Raw genomic sequence first — 16,898 nt, forward strand, 5'->3', positions numbered from 1 at the left:
ACATATTCCCGGATCCTACTGTAGTATATCCAATATTATACGTTCAGTTAATTTTGCTGAGATATCTTTCAAATTGGCCGATAAATAAAGTATATAATCAGCCGGAAGTTCGCAAATTTTTCTAAAAGGTATATGAGGAATTAGGGAATGATTGTAACGGTTTTGTAACCATCCTCCAGTTCTTGCCAAAGAACATGTGTTCCAAGTTCTGTACGAAGTGCTTTCGTTGTTTAATTTTTTTCATTTTTTTTTATTAGAGGGTTAAGTCAATTTATCTTAATTTTATGTACTGTTTTAAGAAATTTTCAAAAGCAGCTGTTGAGTAAAAATAATGCATCGAAGTAATTCAAGAGGTCTGCAAAAGGGCTTCGTCATGGTTTTCTGACAAACCTAGCGCATTGCGGCTATCAACATAAGAAGAAATAAGTTTACTTCCAGAAAAAATAAATTTGATGGCGACTTTTGAGCTATTAAAAAAGGTAAATAGATAAACATTAGTCTCAATAAGTACGGTTTAACTGACCGTTGGGATGATTTAATGAATTCTAACACTTATCCCAAACTAATTCTAAATTGTTTGTTACACATTGCGACTATAAATTATTATTCATACATATATATTTGTGTGCGTGAGTGTTTTTTATTTTTAATTCTGACGTTTTCGTTCCGCTTCGTTGCGCTCCGCTACCGTTTAGGCATTAAATGTTCTATTATGGCTTCAAATTGTTGTCGCCCTATTGGGTTATGATATTATTCTGCTTGCGCTAAAGTATTTTGTTTCGTTTAGAATAAACTGGCATATTTTACACAACGTTTCAAGGGCGAGTAAAATACTATACAGTATTGCATAATATAGCGTTTGTCATTCAAAAAATCTGAATCATAAAAGTGCTCAAGATATTAGAGTTAGTAACAGTAAATGAGTTTCGGAATGCGTTATTTTTTTTCTAAATTTCAAACATTATAAAATAATAAACAAAAGATTTTTCTAAATATTTAAATAGGTTATTCCAGCTTTACTTAAACTGTGGAATTGTATATCAGGCTGTAAAATTTGAATGTATATTTTGAAGAAGGCCTAAGTTTCATTCACATTTCCCTCTTTTTGACATTCGCTTATAAGTTTTATATGACTATTTGCACCTCGGTGCCTTAATAAAGCATTTTGACACATGGATTTGTTTAATTTTCATTCAGAAAATCAAATGACATCACCTTTTTTATATATAGTGAGTGTAGTATATAATATACATAAAGCTAATATATGTATGTACTAATTGTGTTATAGATTTGCATCTGCAAATTGTATTTTTTTGTATTTATTTTTCCAACAAGCGGGTCTGAATGACATTTCTCATGACAATAAGCTTATTGAGTCGCCTTTGTCACCGCTAGTTCACTTTAGCTCAGGAACTCCAATTAAATACGTGATAAAGTAAATAAACAATAGAATTAATTGGAGCCACCGAACGGCAATAACAAACAAGCAAACAAAAATAAAATACACAATCGGCAAACATGGGTAAAGTAATTACACGGCTGGCGGTGTGACACGGTGTAGTAAAAATGTTGAATGGAGATGTTACTTTAATTGACAACAACAAACAATTGGCCAAAAATAACTTTTTGTTTTTTTTTTTATTATTATTATATTTTTTTTTTTGGATTGTTTGAAACTGCCAACTTGAGTTTACTTTTTGAATATAAATGAGGAAAGTTAATATAGCAAGGCAAACATGTGTTACTGACAGACAATTTTTCTGTTGACTTCCAATATGAAATAAACTAAAGCTTGACTTTGGTTCAAAATAGTAATAGAAAAACTAATTAATATTTAATAGAATATTGTTAAATATTTTGAAGTTTTTTTTCTGTTCTGAAAGGTCAATTCAAAACCTCCCATCATACCATAGTAAAACACATTATTTTGGCAAAACTTATTTTTGTTTATTCAGCGTAGTTCGCTTCAACATTGATCTCACTTTCCTGTAAGGGTTTTATAGCATGATTTGTCCTTTGCTTCAAAACAGGCTTCAGTTTACTTTTCTTTAAATCCGGCTTGTTTTTGCCGATTTCGTCTTGCAAACGTTATCTGACCGTTGTATGCTATGTAATAGTTGCTGCTGATGGTCCTTCCTTTTTCAAGGTCCATGCGCATGCCGAAATACAGACGCCATAGCATTGTCAGCCGAATGTTGCGTTTTTCCATACTTTGGAGCGGGTTCATCGTATGCAGTCCACTCGGATGACTGTCGATTGGACTTCCGAGTGAAATTATAAAGCCATGTTTCATCCATTGTCACATATCGATGCAAAAACTTGGTTTTTTTGCACTTGGACATCTCCAAACACGGCACCGATTCATCAACTCATCGTTGGTTTTGGTCAAAAGTGACCTCGATCGTCTTTCTCATATCAAAATATACGTGAATCATATGATTTACACATTCAGTTGTTATCTTTAAAATGCATGGAATCTCGAGAAAACTTAACCTTACGATCATTCAAAGTTATTTAGTTGCTTTCTTGATGTTTCCGTCGGTAACAACCCCCGTCGGGCGTCCACTGAGTCAAAAGTTTTGGAAGCTGATTTTTTTTTTTGGTGAGGGGGTTGAAAATGCCTTCCGCATTATCAGTGCTATCGTTATAGCAATGGCATGTGCCAGTTGCAGATCACTAAAAACACCGTCACCCTCCAAGGAACCGTCGCCCACCCTGGGACCACTTTTGCGTTACTTCAGGGTGCCGTTATATTTGTATCATTGATAGATTTACATCTGCGCACCTGCGTCCAGGTCCCGCTTTTTGCTGCGTAGCAAGTTTGCTGTGATGTTTAAATTAGACGCGTTTATTGAGCCAACCAGGTCTTCGACGGCAGTGTGTTGTCGTTCCCAGCGCACACATTCAAAGAATGTGTATTCAGCGTCGTCTTCTGTCTCGTCGTTGTAAAGGCATGACGGCTCTTCGTTTTTTTTTTTAATTTTATGGAGGTACTTTTTGAAGTATTCATGACGGGACACAGCTGGGTTATGTAAAAATCCTTGTCAATAGGTTTAGATATTTTATTAGTCTGGCCGACCATCTGCTCGCGACTCTCATTCTGCCATTTTTGTGGTCATGTTGTTATTGTATCTTTTTCTATTTGTTCAATTGCGCTCTTGTTATTGTCGGATGTTTTCTTTAGCTCCCACAGCTTTTTCGTTTCGTAATATGACATGACCTGACACTGTTCGGTAGCCTGATGCAACCCTGCTGCGGTATGGTGCACTTTGGTCACTACCTTACGCCTGTTTTCCTCTTTATGCACGTCTGCCTAGACCTTAGCTCCATATAATAGGATGCTGATTTTCGTCGACAATAAAAGCTTCTTCTTTTCTTATCTGGGGCCTCCTAAGTTGGCCATTAGTCTGCTCAGTTGGGAGGCGATTTTCGCTGCTTTTCCTGCGGTGTGCTGGTTTCGTACACAGAAGGTTAATCTAGGGTCCAGTCTTATGCCTAGATAGTTTACTGTTTTTTGTGTTCTAAGAATATTCGCATTGCATATTTATTTCGAGGAGTATGTGCTTATTTGTTAGCTTTAGTAGCTCTGTTTTTCCGTAGCGAGCCGGAGGCTTTGCTAAGTTAAAGAACTTTATCAAATACGATCATATCTCCAAAACTATTTGCGGATTGAACTCCACACTTTTGGAGAATATTTTCAAATATATGTAAATTCAATATATAAAAATCGGTTTTTGAAATTCACATGAAAAATTATTTTAAATAAAATATTTTCTAAACAAAATAAATTGATAACAGATCACAGAAAAGTTTGAGATATAGCTTTAAGATGTTTGCACCAAAGAAGATTTAAAATCATGTTCGAAATATAATGAGACAAAAATTTAACTGGTTCTTAAGATTTTTTCTATCACTTAAGCTTTGCTTATGTTATTCTGAAGCACCTGTCCCCGAATATCGAAGATGGTGAAAATGTAGTGTCACATGTTCAAGTTAATTTTCGCAACTTTTATATCACGCAAGCGAAAATAACCACCTACATTTAAAAAACTGGGTTTAAGCAAAAAATACAACAAAAAAGTGTGGCAACCTCAAACTTGAATATAATACATTAATAAACAAGTCAGCATTGTTCGCGTGTTTTGTTAAAAACGCCGAAAAATAAGTCAAATAACGGTAATTAAAACTTTGACAAATGTCACTCGTCAGTTCGGCTTGTCAAATGGCGTGCGATGTCAACTAATTGCGGCAGACAAACACTTGTTGACTTTTGAATCAGCCGAATATTTTTTGTCAATTAACGTGTAATTGGACAGACAAATAATTGGGGACCGCAAAGCACAAATACATATGCTAAAGGTGTTTCTTACGTTTCACCCTAAAGGAAATAATTTATATTAATATGTTATAGTTGTTTGTTTACAAACACAAAATTTTTGGACTATTTATGCGCTTGTATACTTCACGTGTGACGAACATATGGCCAAGTCAGCAGAAGTGGACCCTTATTTACAACGACATTGCCCTCCACAGCGTCTCTTGTAAGCAATTTCCCCAAATTAATTGGGTGTTGATAGACAAATCACACAATGAGCGGCGGCAAGTGCCCGCATGCCACACAACTGGCGGCAGTTGTCTAGTTGTAATGGAGGCACGCATACATATATGTATACATATGTGTGTATGGATATATCTTAAGGTAGTTGGGGAGCTTTATAAATACCGTTGCATATATTTTTGTATATTTACGCACTCACCGAAACCATAAAGTTACGGCGGCCGCACACTTGACTCACTGCAACGAATTGTTAAACTCGGCGTTTATAAATAAAGCAGAGAGTTTGATGTGTCTTCTCACATTAATTTATAGACATATACATACATATTATATATATGTGTTAGTTTGTAAGTGGAGCGTCCATTTAATTTTACGCATCATATGTGTATGCGTGTGTTGGCCTTTCGGTGTTTTTAGGCCTCGCTGAGTCAACCGAAATTTGGCAAAAGTTCAAAGCATTTTGTGGGAGTGAGGGCAGAGATACAGAGATAAGTCACATAGTACAAAGATTAGCCTGCACGTAAATATATGTATATGTATGTATATCAATTAAATCTCTATATCTCGATTGAATAAATATATATGGATCTTTAAGGTATATATGTATGTATGAATCAAAACTTCATGTAAATATTGATTCCTCTGCGACCAGTAGCTTTAGTGAGCACTCAGCTGTAGCAGGTGTAGTAAATATTTGAGAGGTGCTAAAATTTTATTGAACTTAAGTTCAAACACAAACGGGCAAAGAAAATGCCGGCAAAGCACTTCGTTATTGGCCGCACTTGAATTTGGTTGAAAACAAATAAAAGTGCATTCAACTTGTTTACGAAAGTGTTAGAAAGCCTCAGTAAGTTCCCGCATTTTTAAAGATTTCTGTACAAAGGATTGTTTTGTTTATTTTTGTTGAAGGTGATGAACCGTAAAAGTTAAGTTCAATTAGCTATGCTTATATACTGAAATGAATAAATCAATAAGTTTACCTTCAAATCAAATTGGCTGTATATAAAAGGCGATACATTTCGAGATTCACTACTTTTTTTTAAAGAAAAAACACAGAAACTTCAAATTTAATTGTGAGTGTTTCTTATCATTCCAAAGATCATTCTTTGGCATTTATTTTTTGAAGATTATCTCTTTCAAAGTGGCCACGGCTACGCCTCAACTGGTCCTTTGAGTTCAATTTTTGATGACTCTGACTCGTTCTAGCATTTTGACGGGTAACCAGCGAATGACACTCATATTGTTTTGCTCCAAGGTCTAAATAGATGCGGGATTGTCCGCATAGACTTTAGACTTTACATATCCCCACAGGAAAAAGTCTAAGGGTTAGATATCACATGATCTTGATGGCCAGTCGACTGGCCTAAAACGCGATATTATCTGCTCACCGAAGTGTTCTCTCAATAAATCCACTGATTGATGCGATATGTGAGACGTGGCGCTGTTTTGTTGAAACCAAATTTCGCTGAGATCACCAGATTCAATTTCAGGCATCAAACGGTCGCCATTGACGGTTACGTTCTCACCGCCAACATTTTTGAAGAAATAGGGACCGATGATTCCACTGGCCCCCAAACCACACCAAATCGTGGTTTTTCCTAGATGAAATGGCAGCTGTTGAATTTCTTTAGTTTGCACTTCGTCCCAAATGCGGCAATTTCGATTGTTCCCAATAGAACCAGTAATAGGTCTCATCGTTAAAAAAAATTTGACTCGAAAACGTCTAATCTTCTTGAAACTTTTTAAAAGTGTCGTAAAAATAGGCAATATATTTTTAGTTTCCATTTTTTATGGTTTTTTTTTTTTTTGATATCTTAAGAAACAGAAAAAAATTTTACAAATTAAAAATTAAAATAATTACGTAAAATGCGCCAAGTCGTTCCTCTCCTGGTTATCTGAAAAACAAAATCAAAAGGATACCCTATCAGGGAACACGAAAAAAAATTTGTTTGAGCTGCCTGAAAATAAAAATTTTTTACGCTTTTTGTAAAATTCTGGAAAATGGTTAAAAACAAAAATTCACTATGCTGGCAATTATTATCCAATAATAATTCGGTTGTATAGAACTTGAGATAATGCCGAACGTTGAAAAAGGTAGTTTCCAGAAAACGCGTTTAAAAAATAGTATGCGGCCGAACCGGGGTAGGCTGCGTCATTATGTAGCTCTTAAAATAACACTTAATTAAAAACCTTTGATGATATGTTCTTATGGTCTAAACTGATATATGAAAAAAACGAATTTTTCAAAATTCTAGAGTAGAATACCCCCTTAAAAAAATTTTACTCGAATACGTCTGAACTGTATTTTGTATGCTTTCAGTTTATAACAGGGTTTCTTTGAACTTGGTGTTTCCAAATAAATCAATACCTTTTTTTCAATCATTTAAAAATGGTCTATTCAGTCGAATTCAGTATTAAATCAAGGTGATTGATGGTTTTTTGACGAATAGTAACAAAACTATTAGACAGTGATTTTCGTTATATTGTAAATGATCTGTCAAAAAAAGGCTTCTATTGAAAGGTGAATCACAAATCACCCGTTAATGACCGCGAACAAAACTATTAGACAGTGAGAATTGTAAAGTAGTCAAGAATTGCAAAAAACTTGACTCATGTAAGAGCTCAGTTAAAAGATGAATCACAAAGCTCAAATAGCACTTTGATTAAATTGCGATACATACATATGTGTATATGTTCAAAGGATCTTGTGGTATCTATATACTTGTAGCATATTCGTTGAAAATATAATGGTCTGTCGCGAGAACATTGCACCTTTTATATATTTTTAGAAACTTTCCCCACTCGGTCTTTTAAATTTTCAATCTGTTAATGGATGTGATTGATATGCCAATGCCATGTTACTTGCTTTGTAAATACAAACTCATTTTACTTTTTACTTCATTAAAGGCCTTTCTAAATCCTAACACACTCAAATACTGCTCATGGAACATTTTGTGCTTTTTTGCAAACATTTTTTAATTCTATACATTTAAACATTTTAAGAATATCTGCTTGTTCTTGAAATTTATTTCACTTTTTTGAAAGTTTTAAAAATATTAGAAAACTCCTTTCCTTTCCTTCGACCAAACTAATTATGATTTTATTGCCAATATTTTTCCGTTCGGTTCTAGAAGAACCCCAAAAGAGGAGAACGCAAGTTTTTTTTATCAAAATTATGACATTCATCTATATTTTCTGTAATATGTAAGCTTCAAATCACCTCTTGTATCTATATTCACTTAATTTTTTATATCGGCTAGTCAAAGTGCAATCTTAACAAGACTTTTCTATACGAGTGATAATCTAGAATCCGGAAAAGGTTTTAGATCTTTTAGTGATCCTTTCGTCTTGTTTACCCCAATATTTACATATCAGAAAATTCTTTGCAAATCATTTAAGAAAGCTGAAATACTGTTACTGACTTATTTTTTAATATACTCCTATAAGATCTAGTAAAAAAGAAATACGTCTCTTTTTCAATAGACGGTAGTTTTCTGAAAGTGATTTTGTATTAAGAAAACTCAAATTGTAACAGCCAATCACGCGCAATTTGGACTCGTGGGCTTAGTTCCGATAATTTTGTAGCCAAATATGCACCATGCTTCGAAAGAAAAAATAATAGAAAGCCTTGATTGACTGGAAACTAAACATTGCACAAAAAACTGTTTAAAATAATTTAAATACTGGATACAAAAATAAGCTGTATTATTGCCGCACGAGTTAAGGCAGGAAAACTCAAATCAAGCTCTTATTTCAAACCAGCATTGTTACCAATTGCCCTATATGAAGTAAGCAATCGACAGGAAGTGGACAGCTTTGGTCAATATGAGAGGAAATCTGTACCATTAAGGCAACGACAGGCCATACACAGCCAGAAGCTCCAGACGGTTGGTTGAGAGATTCTGCAGCATCCAAATGATAGTCCGGACTTTTTACAGTTTCTGTTAAGGGGTATTCTGGTTTAGAAATTCGAAAAAATAGATTTTTCGAAATTCAAATTATTACAGCTCATTTTGTGACTCCGACTCCGACTGCGCGCGACTAGTTCTCTAATTTTAAACTCGTTTTTCTCATAACTACTTTTCTAGAAACGTTGTGCATGTTATCTCAAATACTCAACCGATTCACATGAAATTTTACCCAAAGCTTTCTTATACATTATAGTATCGCACTACGAAGAGCTTTCGAAAGATTTTTTTTTTTTTTTTGAAATCCGAACCACAAAAAAACGGAAAATACGGAACTTATTTTTCAAACCTCCACCATTTTGAAAAAAAATTATTATTTTTTTTTAAAAACCTTTCGTAGTGCGGTAACTACACTTTTACTCTTCACGGAATTCGCATAAATTTTCATTTTAGCTCACGGAAAGGATTTATATCCTGCACACTAGGACAAGCCATTGTTTCATCAGTCTCTACTTCGCCGACCTGCAGTTTTCTTTAATTTATTTTTTTTTTCTTATATTATTTATGTTTTGTATTCTTAGGATATCAATAAAAAGCATGTAAAAACACGGATAGTCAAAACAGTTTTTGATTGTTTTGTATTGCGTAAAAAAAATACCTAAAATTCGGGCTTCTAATCCCCTTAATGGCGAAGCTGGTGAAGTTTACAGTACATATTTGAAATAAATTGAATTACTTTATTTATGCCAAACAAAACCTTCAACTTGATGCAAAGATAATCGAATTCTTCTTACTAGACCCTTATTTCCTAATTATTTTGCTAAAATAAACTGAGTCGTTCTCCATTTTAATGCAATTTGTTTACGATTAAAGCTTCGCCGATAATTTTATGATAATATTTTATATATTTATATGTTTTTTAAGATAAGTATGTAAGATGTATGTTCGTAACGTATAAGTTTGCATTTATGTTGCAAAAAACACGCAAGGCTTGCAAAATATTTCGCACATTTAAGCTAATTACGGCATTTCATCAAGGCAACACTGCAAACTAAGCCAAATGTGGGCGATCCAACCCAGCTCACAGGCGGCGCAGCTGCAAGTGGGGCGGCAGCGAAGCTAAAAATTGTTTTAGGTTTTGCGGAAAATACACCAAACCATTTGAAAAGAATAAATAACAAGCTACAAACGCAGATAAATATAGTCAAAAGCGAACGCAAAGAACGCAAGGGTGTTTAAATAAGCGCCAATGCATTAGAAAGGAAAACAATAAGAAATACAAAATTCAAATATATTTTCTAACACTTAAGGTGGTCATATATTACCGAATTGACACCGCTCACTAACAACATGTTGCATGCCACGCCGACTACCAACTTGATTGACGTGCGATATAAACAAAAGAAATCTCAGATAAGTAATTTATCACCATATGCTGCATTATTTTTTGTTGTTACATATATACATCTCTGCTTTTGCTGTCTCTTAGCCGGAACTTAAGAAGCTGCTGGGCACTCAAAGCATATCATTTCATTTCACTGAAATTGGCTTCCAATCAACTTTGTATATGCGGCATTTATGCTCGAAGCCTCGCAGCTTTGAGGGGAATTAGCCGCCCATTAAACAGCACAACGCCACTTTGCATTTGTAACTGTACGCCTCTTGTTCTTTACAATGTGTTATTCTTGTATGCTCTTCGAGCTGCGCCCATTGTGGATGTAATTGCCCTCATTTGCATTTCTTCTAACGCAGTCGTTAATCTCCTCATACAAAAATACACAGTTTCTTTACATGAAAACATACAAATGTACATGTTTAGAGAATTTACAGTAGCGCATTTCCTGCCTATCAACCGCTGTCTCTCAGCTGCTGCTTCTACATCGCCCTCACCATCGCCGCCGCGCTCGCCCGCTTCCGGCCGCTTGGCGGCGCTGCATTTTCACATATTGTCTGCATTAAGAAATCATAAATATTTATGCCTACAATTATTCATATTGCCGCAATTATATACAAAGAAAATTCGAAAGATTTATTGCAATATGTGTGTAGCATTGGTTTTATGGCGCAACATCGCTTGAGGACCGACTTTTCGCTTCAGCGGTGGTCGCTTGCGTCAATAAATGTGACGTTTGTCCAGGAATAATGTTTTGAAGAAGTGCAAGTTCTTTACCTCATATACAGTTGGACCTTATAAATTTTATGGAAAGAGCATAAGTTGTCTGGGGGTAATCATTGAAGTCGAGGAGAAAATTTAAAAAAATTAACCAATACCATACACTATTACTAACCAATGTACGAAGTAACCACAAACTCTACCTACTGTCTGGTCGAAATGAACCCTTGTAGTGCTGCCGTGAATGCTTTCGATTACACACTTGTTTTTTTCTAAGATAGAGTGAATTCTTGTACAAAATCTCTTGCGTGATTAGTTCAGAACAATATGTTAAACTTTTCTGTATTAATTCACAATCGCTTAGAATAAATAATTATCAAAGAAAAGTCTAAATAAAAACATTATAGAAACCAAAAACAAACTCCTCACTTTCAAAGTGCTGAAATTAAAGATTATACGTCTACAGTTAAACTTCACTACAGGCGCTCTAAGCTAATACTCTATAACTGACTGAAGTGGTTTTTATCAAATAGATGGCCACTGATGATTTTTATTCAAAAAAGCTCGGGTTTTCCTGGCACACTTCTCGTTGAACTCGGCTAATTCTTTTGTGTTTCAATATAAATATGCATGTAAGTTCGTGGCACCCAAATATCTGTAAAGACTTTAAATAATTTAAAAATATTGCGATTATATTGTACTTATTTACAACGATAATTCTACGAAGAATAGCTTCTATAGACTTAAATTTTAATGAATACTAAGAAATTTCGCAAACGAAAGTTTCATTTATAACTCCGCTAGACATCTTTTTCGGAAATCATCCTCCAGACAATGATTTTTCCAGTCCTCGAAACACTTCTCATAAGCACTTTTTGGGATGACCTTCAGTTCCTTCAGCAAATTTTATTTTATCTCTTCGATCGACTGAAAACGGGTTCCACGCAGCAACAATGTCAGTTTGAGGAACATGGTTTCGGCTCATTTTTTTCATCCAATCCGATGATTGTTGACTTATTTGTTTTCCACTGATGAGGGATCGGAATTCGCACGATCAAACATATCCAAAGAGACGAGTCGAACAAGAAAGCGTTTCATACTCAAAATACCCATCAAAATCATTCGAACGTACTCGCGAGAGACGTCTAACTCTTTCCTTTACTTTTATAATATTTTCATCAGTAGAAGATCGAAGGTCGCTAAGTTTTCAATTGTTAGGAAAACAAATCACACGAATTTTTTTAAAGAGTATCGGATACAAATCTTTTTAGAACCAACAGGCTATAAAAATGTTGATGGCAGCTTCACCTACTAGATTCACCTAACGATTGTTTCTATCACCTAAAACTAATCGAATCTTAAATAATCTTGAGGAAGATGTTTTTCTGCTTAAAATTTATTATCTCAAATCCAAAAGCCTAAATCAATATTTTTACTATAGATGATACAGGTAATAATCGAAGCACTGGTCATTCGATTTTTGACAAAATGGCGTTAGTTTTTTTTTATTACATCGAAATTATCATCAAAATATTATTCCTTCTATCATTATCTGACAAATGTGATCTGCGTCAGGGTGGAAATTTCAAGTCGATGAGTCCAAACGTGTTGGAGAAACTTTCTTCACCAACTCTGAAAACAGTGTGTTGACTCGTTTGAATTGTGGAAGCCGTTTACACTGAAAATTCTTACAAATACACTCGTAACTCCAAAAGTATTTGCTAGATAAAATTTTCAAGTGAATATAATCCCTTAACCAAACAAAAAAATTCGAATTTTTGAAAATCTTATACCCCATAATACCACTATATTTCAGTTAAAACCACCCGAATTAACTATGTAAAATAAAAATAAGATATTACTAATCTATAGCGACCTTTATAGAGATCCATGGACAGCAAAACAAATAATTTTAAGCAAGTTGAGAAAAAGTTAGAAAAAGCCAACAAGTCCAAAAGAAAAATAAAACTTTGACGAACCCTTTTATATAATTATACAAAGATTTTAAAACGTATAGTGAAGCATAACTTCAAAGGAGATATTCGCTTTGTCCGATAATTAAAGACAGACCTAACCGTCATAAGGTGGACATAATATGAAAGGCCGACGAAATAAATCAAAGAGCAAATATTGGCTAACGGATTGGAAAACTATAAGTTAACATTAACAAGGGTCTTGTATGTCCATATGTGAATAGTATGGCCATCAATACCCACACAATCATGCCTCCATCTTCCATAAGCAATTTTCAGCTCTCGGTGTGGAATGCAAAATCTCAAAAATCCCAACGATTGGCTAGATTTCAAGATTACTAGAACAACAAAAAACAATAACAATTAGCTACTACATACATAGTATGTATGGTCTGGTCTAGTGCACCCACAGCGTCCTACATTGCCCTCAGCTAAAATCGAGACATCTGAATTTTAGTACTTTGTGGTGGGAACAGCACACAAGCAAGTGCTCATATGCAAATGTGTTTGTAAATCATACATATAGTACATAAATGCTTGGGTATCCACATGTTGCAAGCATTGTTTGGGAGGCTGACATTGCCACCACCGCCACTTACAACATTGAAGTAGCGGCGCTAGAGTTCAGCTTGCTGCACAAGTGCGGCAATGCCGCTATTTCTAATTGACGAACACTTTTCTATCTTATATACACACACATATAGATATATACATAATTATACTTAGATACTCCATAGTTGTTTTAATCGCCTGGCTTCTTGTTGTTATTTTCACATTTGTGGTTGTTGCTGTTCATTTAAATTATGTGTTGCTCATTACTTTCTACACAATGTGTGGCAAGCACTTGTATATTATGCCTCTTTGTACATGCGTGTGTGTGTGTGTGTGCTTTTTCATTAAACAACAACAACAGCAAACACTTTAATATGCTGCAATTAATGTGCTCATTTCAGCTGGTCACCTCAAAGTCGCAACACACACCAACAACACACATTTGCATACACACTCAATTTTTCCAGTGAATGAATTTGCTAAGCAACGTGTGCGGGAACATACAAACACTTACATATATTTTTATATCGGTATGTAAATCGGTTTTATATATATAATATTTATCATGTGTGTTGTGTTTTTAGTCCGCGTCGTGGCAAAGTAATGGTTAGCGAGCACTAAGTAATTACAATACTATAAAAAACCGCAACGTTTGTAGTTGGCACTTTTTGCTATTGTTGTTGTTTATTATATTATTTTTGTTTTTGCCGACTGCCACCGCATGGCGCGCTATTTTCATCTAACCGCGAACACTTTAACTGATTTTTCAACTCTTTCCACTTATTTTCGTAGCCATTTTGGCATGCCCCTGCCTTCAACCTCTCTTTGCTTTTCTTGGTTTTTCTCTGCCCAAATCAACAGGCAGTGAGTTAAAGCGTCGCTACAAATTAAATTACAAGCAACATTACATTGAAGAGTGTAATAAAAATACACATTTTTCTGGAGTTCAAGTTTAAGTTGAAAATTTCCTCATCTGAAATTTAACAGTACACCCATTTCCGCTTCAAGTGCTTGGAAGTGATTCTTTTTTCTAGCGCCGCTATCATTTACCACCTGTTCTTTAATGTTGTGTTCCTCTTGCTTTGATGTTACTAAATTGCTCTATTTATATGTAGGTATATATATATGTTTATAGAATTAGGGTGAACCAAAAATGGCACAATCAAATTTGTTTGTCGAATTGAACTTTTCAAAGTTGAAATCAAGAAAAAACTTTGACATAAGAATGCAAAGACCTTTATCTTGATTTGAAAATTAGTTTTTATGACGGATAAGGCATGGACTCAGTTCGTTATGCTGAGCATTTATTACATATTTTATAGAGTCTCCGTCGTTTCCAGCAAACTTATTGGCAACCATGATATACCCTGTTCAGCATATAAAAATATCCCTATGCGGAAAATAATGGTTTTAAAGGGTTTCGGCGAGCATTCCAAGTTTCCCATGTAAAGGAATGGATCATGAGGTTTCCTACTTTGTTTTTTAAGAAAAAGACACAGTAATTTCAAATTTAATGGGAAGTGTTTATTATCATTCGAAAGGACAGCCTTTGATATTTATTTTTTGAAGATTATCTCTTTCAAATGTTGGCCGCAGCTACGTCTCAGATGGTCCAATTTTCGATGACTCGTTCGAGCATTTCAACTGGTAACTGGCGAATCACAACCGTGATGCTTTGCTCCAAGGCCTCAAACGATGCAGGATTGTCCGCCTACAATTTAGACATATCCCCACAGGAAAAAGTCTAACGGTGTGATATCAGACGATCTTAATTGCCAATCGACCGGCCAAAAACTTCAAATTGTCTGCTCACCGAAGTGTTTTTTCAATAAATCCATTGATTTATGCGATGTGCGCAAAGTGGCGTCGTCTGGTTAAAAGCAAATGTCACCAAGATCACGACCTTCAATTTCATTCATCAAATAGTCGGTTATCATGGAGCGATAACGGTCGCCTGTGACAGTTACTTTCTCAAGTAATATGGATCGACGATTCCACCGGTCCACAAACCACACACATCAAACCTTTGTATTTTCTATATGAAATGGCAGCTCTTGAATCTCTTTAAGATGCTCTTCGTCCCAAATGCGGAAATTTTGCAGTTTACATACCCATTGAGCCAGAAGTGGGCCTCATCGATGAACAAAATTTGACTCGAAAACGTCGGAACTTCCTGGAACTTTTCAAGAGCCCATAAAGCGAAATGATGTCGCTTGGGAAGGTCGAGCGGCTTCTTTGTGGTAGATTTTTAAGTAAATTTCATTAATAATTTGTGTCCAAAACGTTTCAAAAGTGATCGTATTTTAAGTGAAAAGATATTTTTGCGTGTAATTTCCACTATTTTTACAAACATCTAAAAAAATTCCCCCTGCAGGGATATTTTTTTCTCCATACACAGAACTCTTGTATTCGGCAGGTTAGTTATAGGTCACCTTAATATATACAACAATATATATTTATACGCAGCTTTGTGTATACTTTTTAATCACTTCTAAAAATATTCATTGTTGTTTCTATAAAATTGTTGGTTTTGCCATTAAATCGGTTTTTTGTGCCATTTTTTAGATTCCAAAACAAAAATTATAATTAAGTGTAGGCAGTTTTTACGCGGACCGGTTTGCGCACCCGCATCGACGCTTTTTAATTTGCAAAAAAATAAAATAGAAAAAAAAACATAAAAAAAAATAATAAAAAAATTATTAAAAAACGCAATCATAAACAAAATCATACTCTATTTAAAAAACGACTCGTGCTAGTAATTCGAAAGAGTAGGAAACATAAATTACATGTTTTATGCTTACATTCTAATGAAGTCGAAGTCGTCTTTGCGTTAGCCAAGGCTTTGAACTTGCTTTGGATATTATACATAATATAAATTTACATAATTATTAATCTAGCAGAATTCCGCAAATGACAACGTCATTGGTCTGAATAGACACTTTTGTACATAATTAGATAAGCGGATCATAGAGTTATGAGTATTTAACTACAATCGTATTTCTAATTAGAGAGTAAAACGTAAGTGTGTAATAGCAGAGATAATCATAAGATTACGGAGCTGCTTTGCTGGCACTACTTGATTACTTAAGATGAAAAGGTAGTCACTTCTGTTATACTTCTGTTCTAGTTTAGCCAAAAGGTTTTTATTACTGTTGGCGTAGAGCGATTTAAGTGTCAGTTCTTTGTAGTAAGTAGTAGTTTGTGCTTTGAAAGGCGATTCATTTGTGGTATATTATTAATTAGATGAGATTATTAATTAGATGAAAAAGAGTTGATGTAAGATATTTCCGCAATTTTACGAATTTGGAAAAACATTGAGTTTAGAGCATAACCAATTTCTAAGAACCAGCTGTTTTCTGTACTCAATAATGAGTGATTTATTTGTATGATTTTAATTAAATAAGTAGGAACGATTGTACGGAAAATTTGATTAATCCTTGTTATGCTTGTATTGGCTCAGTAGCACATATTGTAGATTTTTTTTGTCAATCCGGTTCAAATTTGATCAGACATAACATACAGTTATATGCAAAATTTTTCAGAAACGATAATAATTTCAGAATTTCTGTTCAAATCAAAGTCCAGAAAAACTCAGTAGATGAACGGAATATTTTAATCTTCTATTCCAGAGGATCCTTTCGAAAATCAAAAGCAAAAAGTAATTCTTCTATTAAGAGGGACATAAAGTGGAAAATCTCCAAGAAAATGTATTATCTACTTCCCCTGACTGCTGTTTCAGAGAATAAGCCTGCTGTAACTACCAAATTTTGTGCTAAGGTTTACTACAATACTTA

General features: G+C 34.6%; 1 protein-coding gene across 10 annotated transcripts in view; it reads right to left on the reverse strand.

Annotated features, from left to right (window-relative positions):
• Positions 1 to 16,898, reverse strand: part of LOC126759520 (proton channel OtopLc) — a 138,437-nt gene that overhangs the window by 85,996 nt on the left and 35,543 nt on the right. The gene's annotated exons all lie outside the window — the stretch shown is intronic.

The sequence above is a fragment of the Bactrocera neohumeralis genome, chromosome 5, assembly GCF_024586455.1.
Source record: "Bactrocera neohumeralis isolate Rockhampton chromosome 5, APGP_CSIRO_Bneo_wtdbg2-racon-allhic-juicebox.fasta_v2, whole genome shotgun sequence".
Classification (NCBI taxonomy): Eukaryota; Metazoa; Arthropoda; class Insecta; order Diptera; family Tephritidae; genus Bactrocera; species Bactrocera neohumeralis.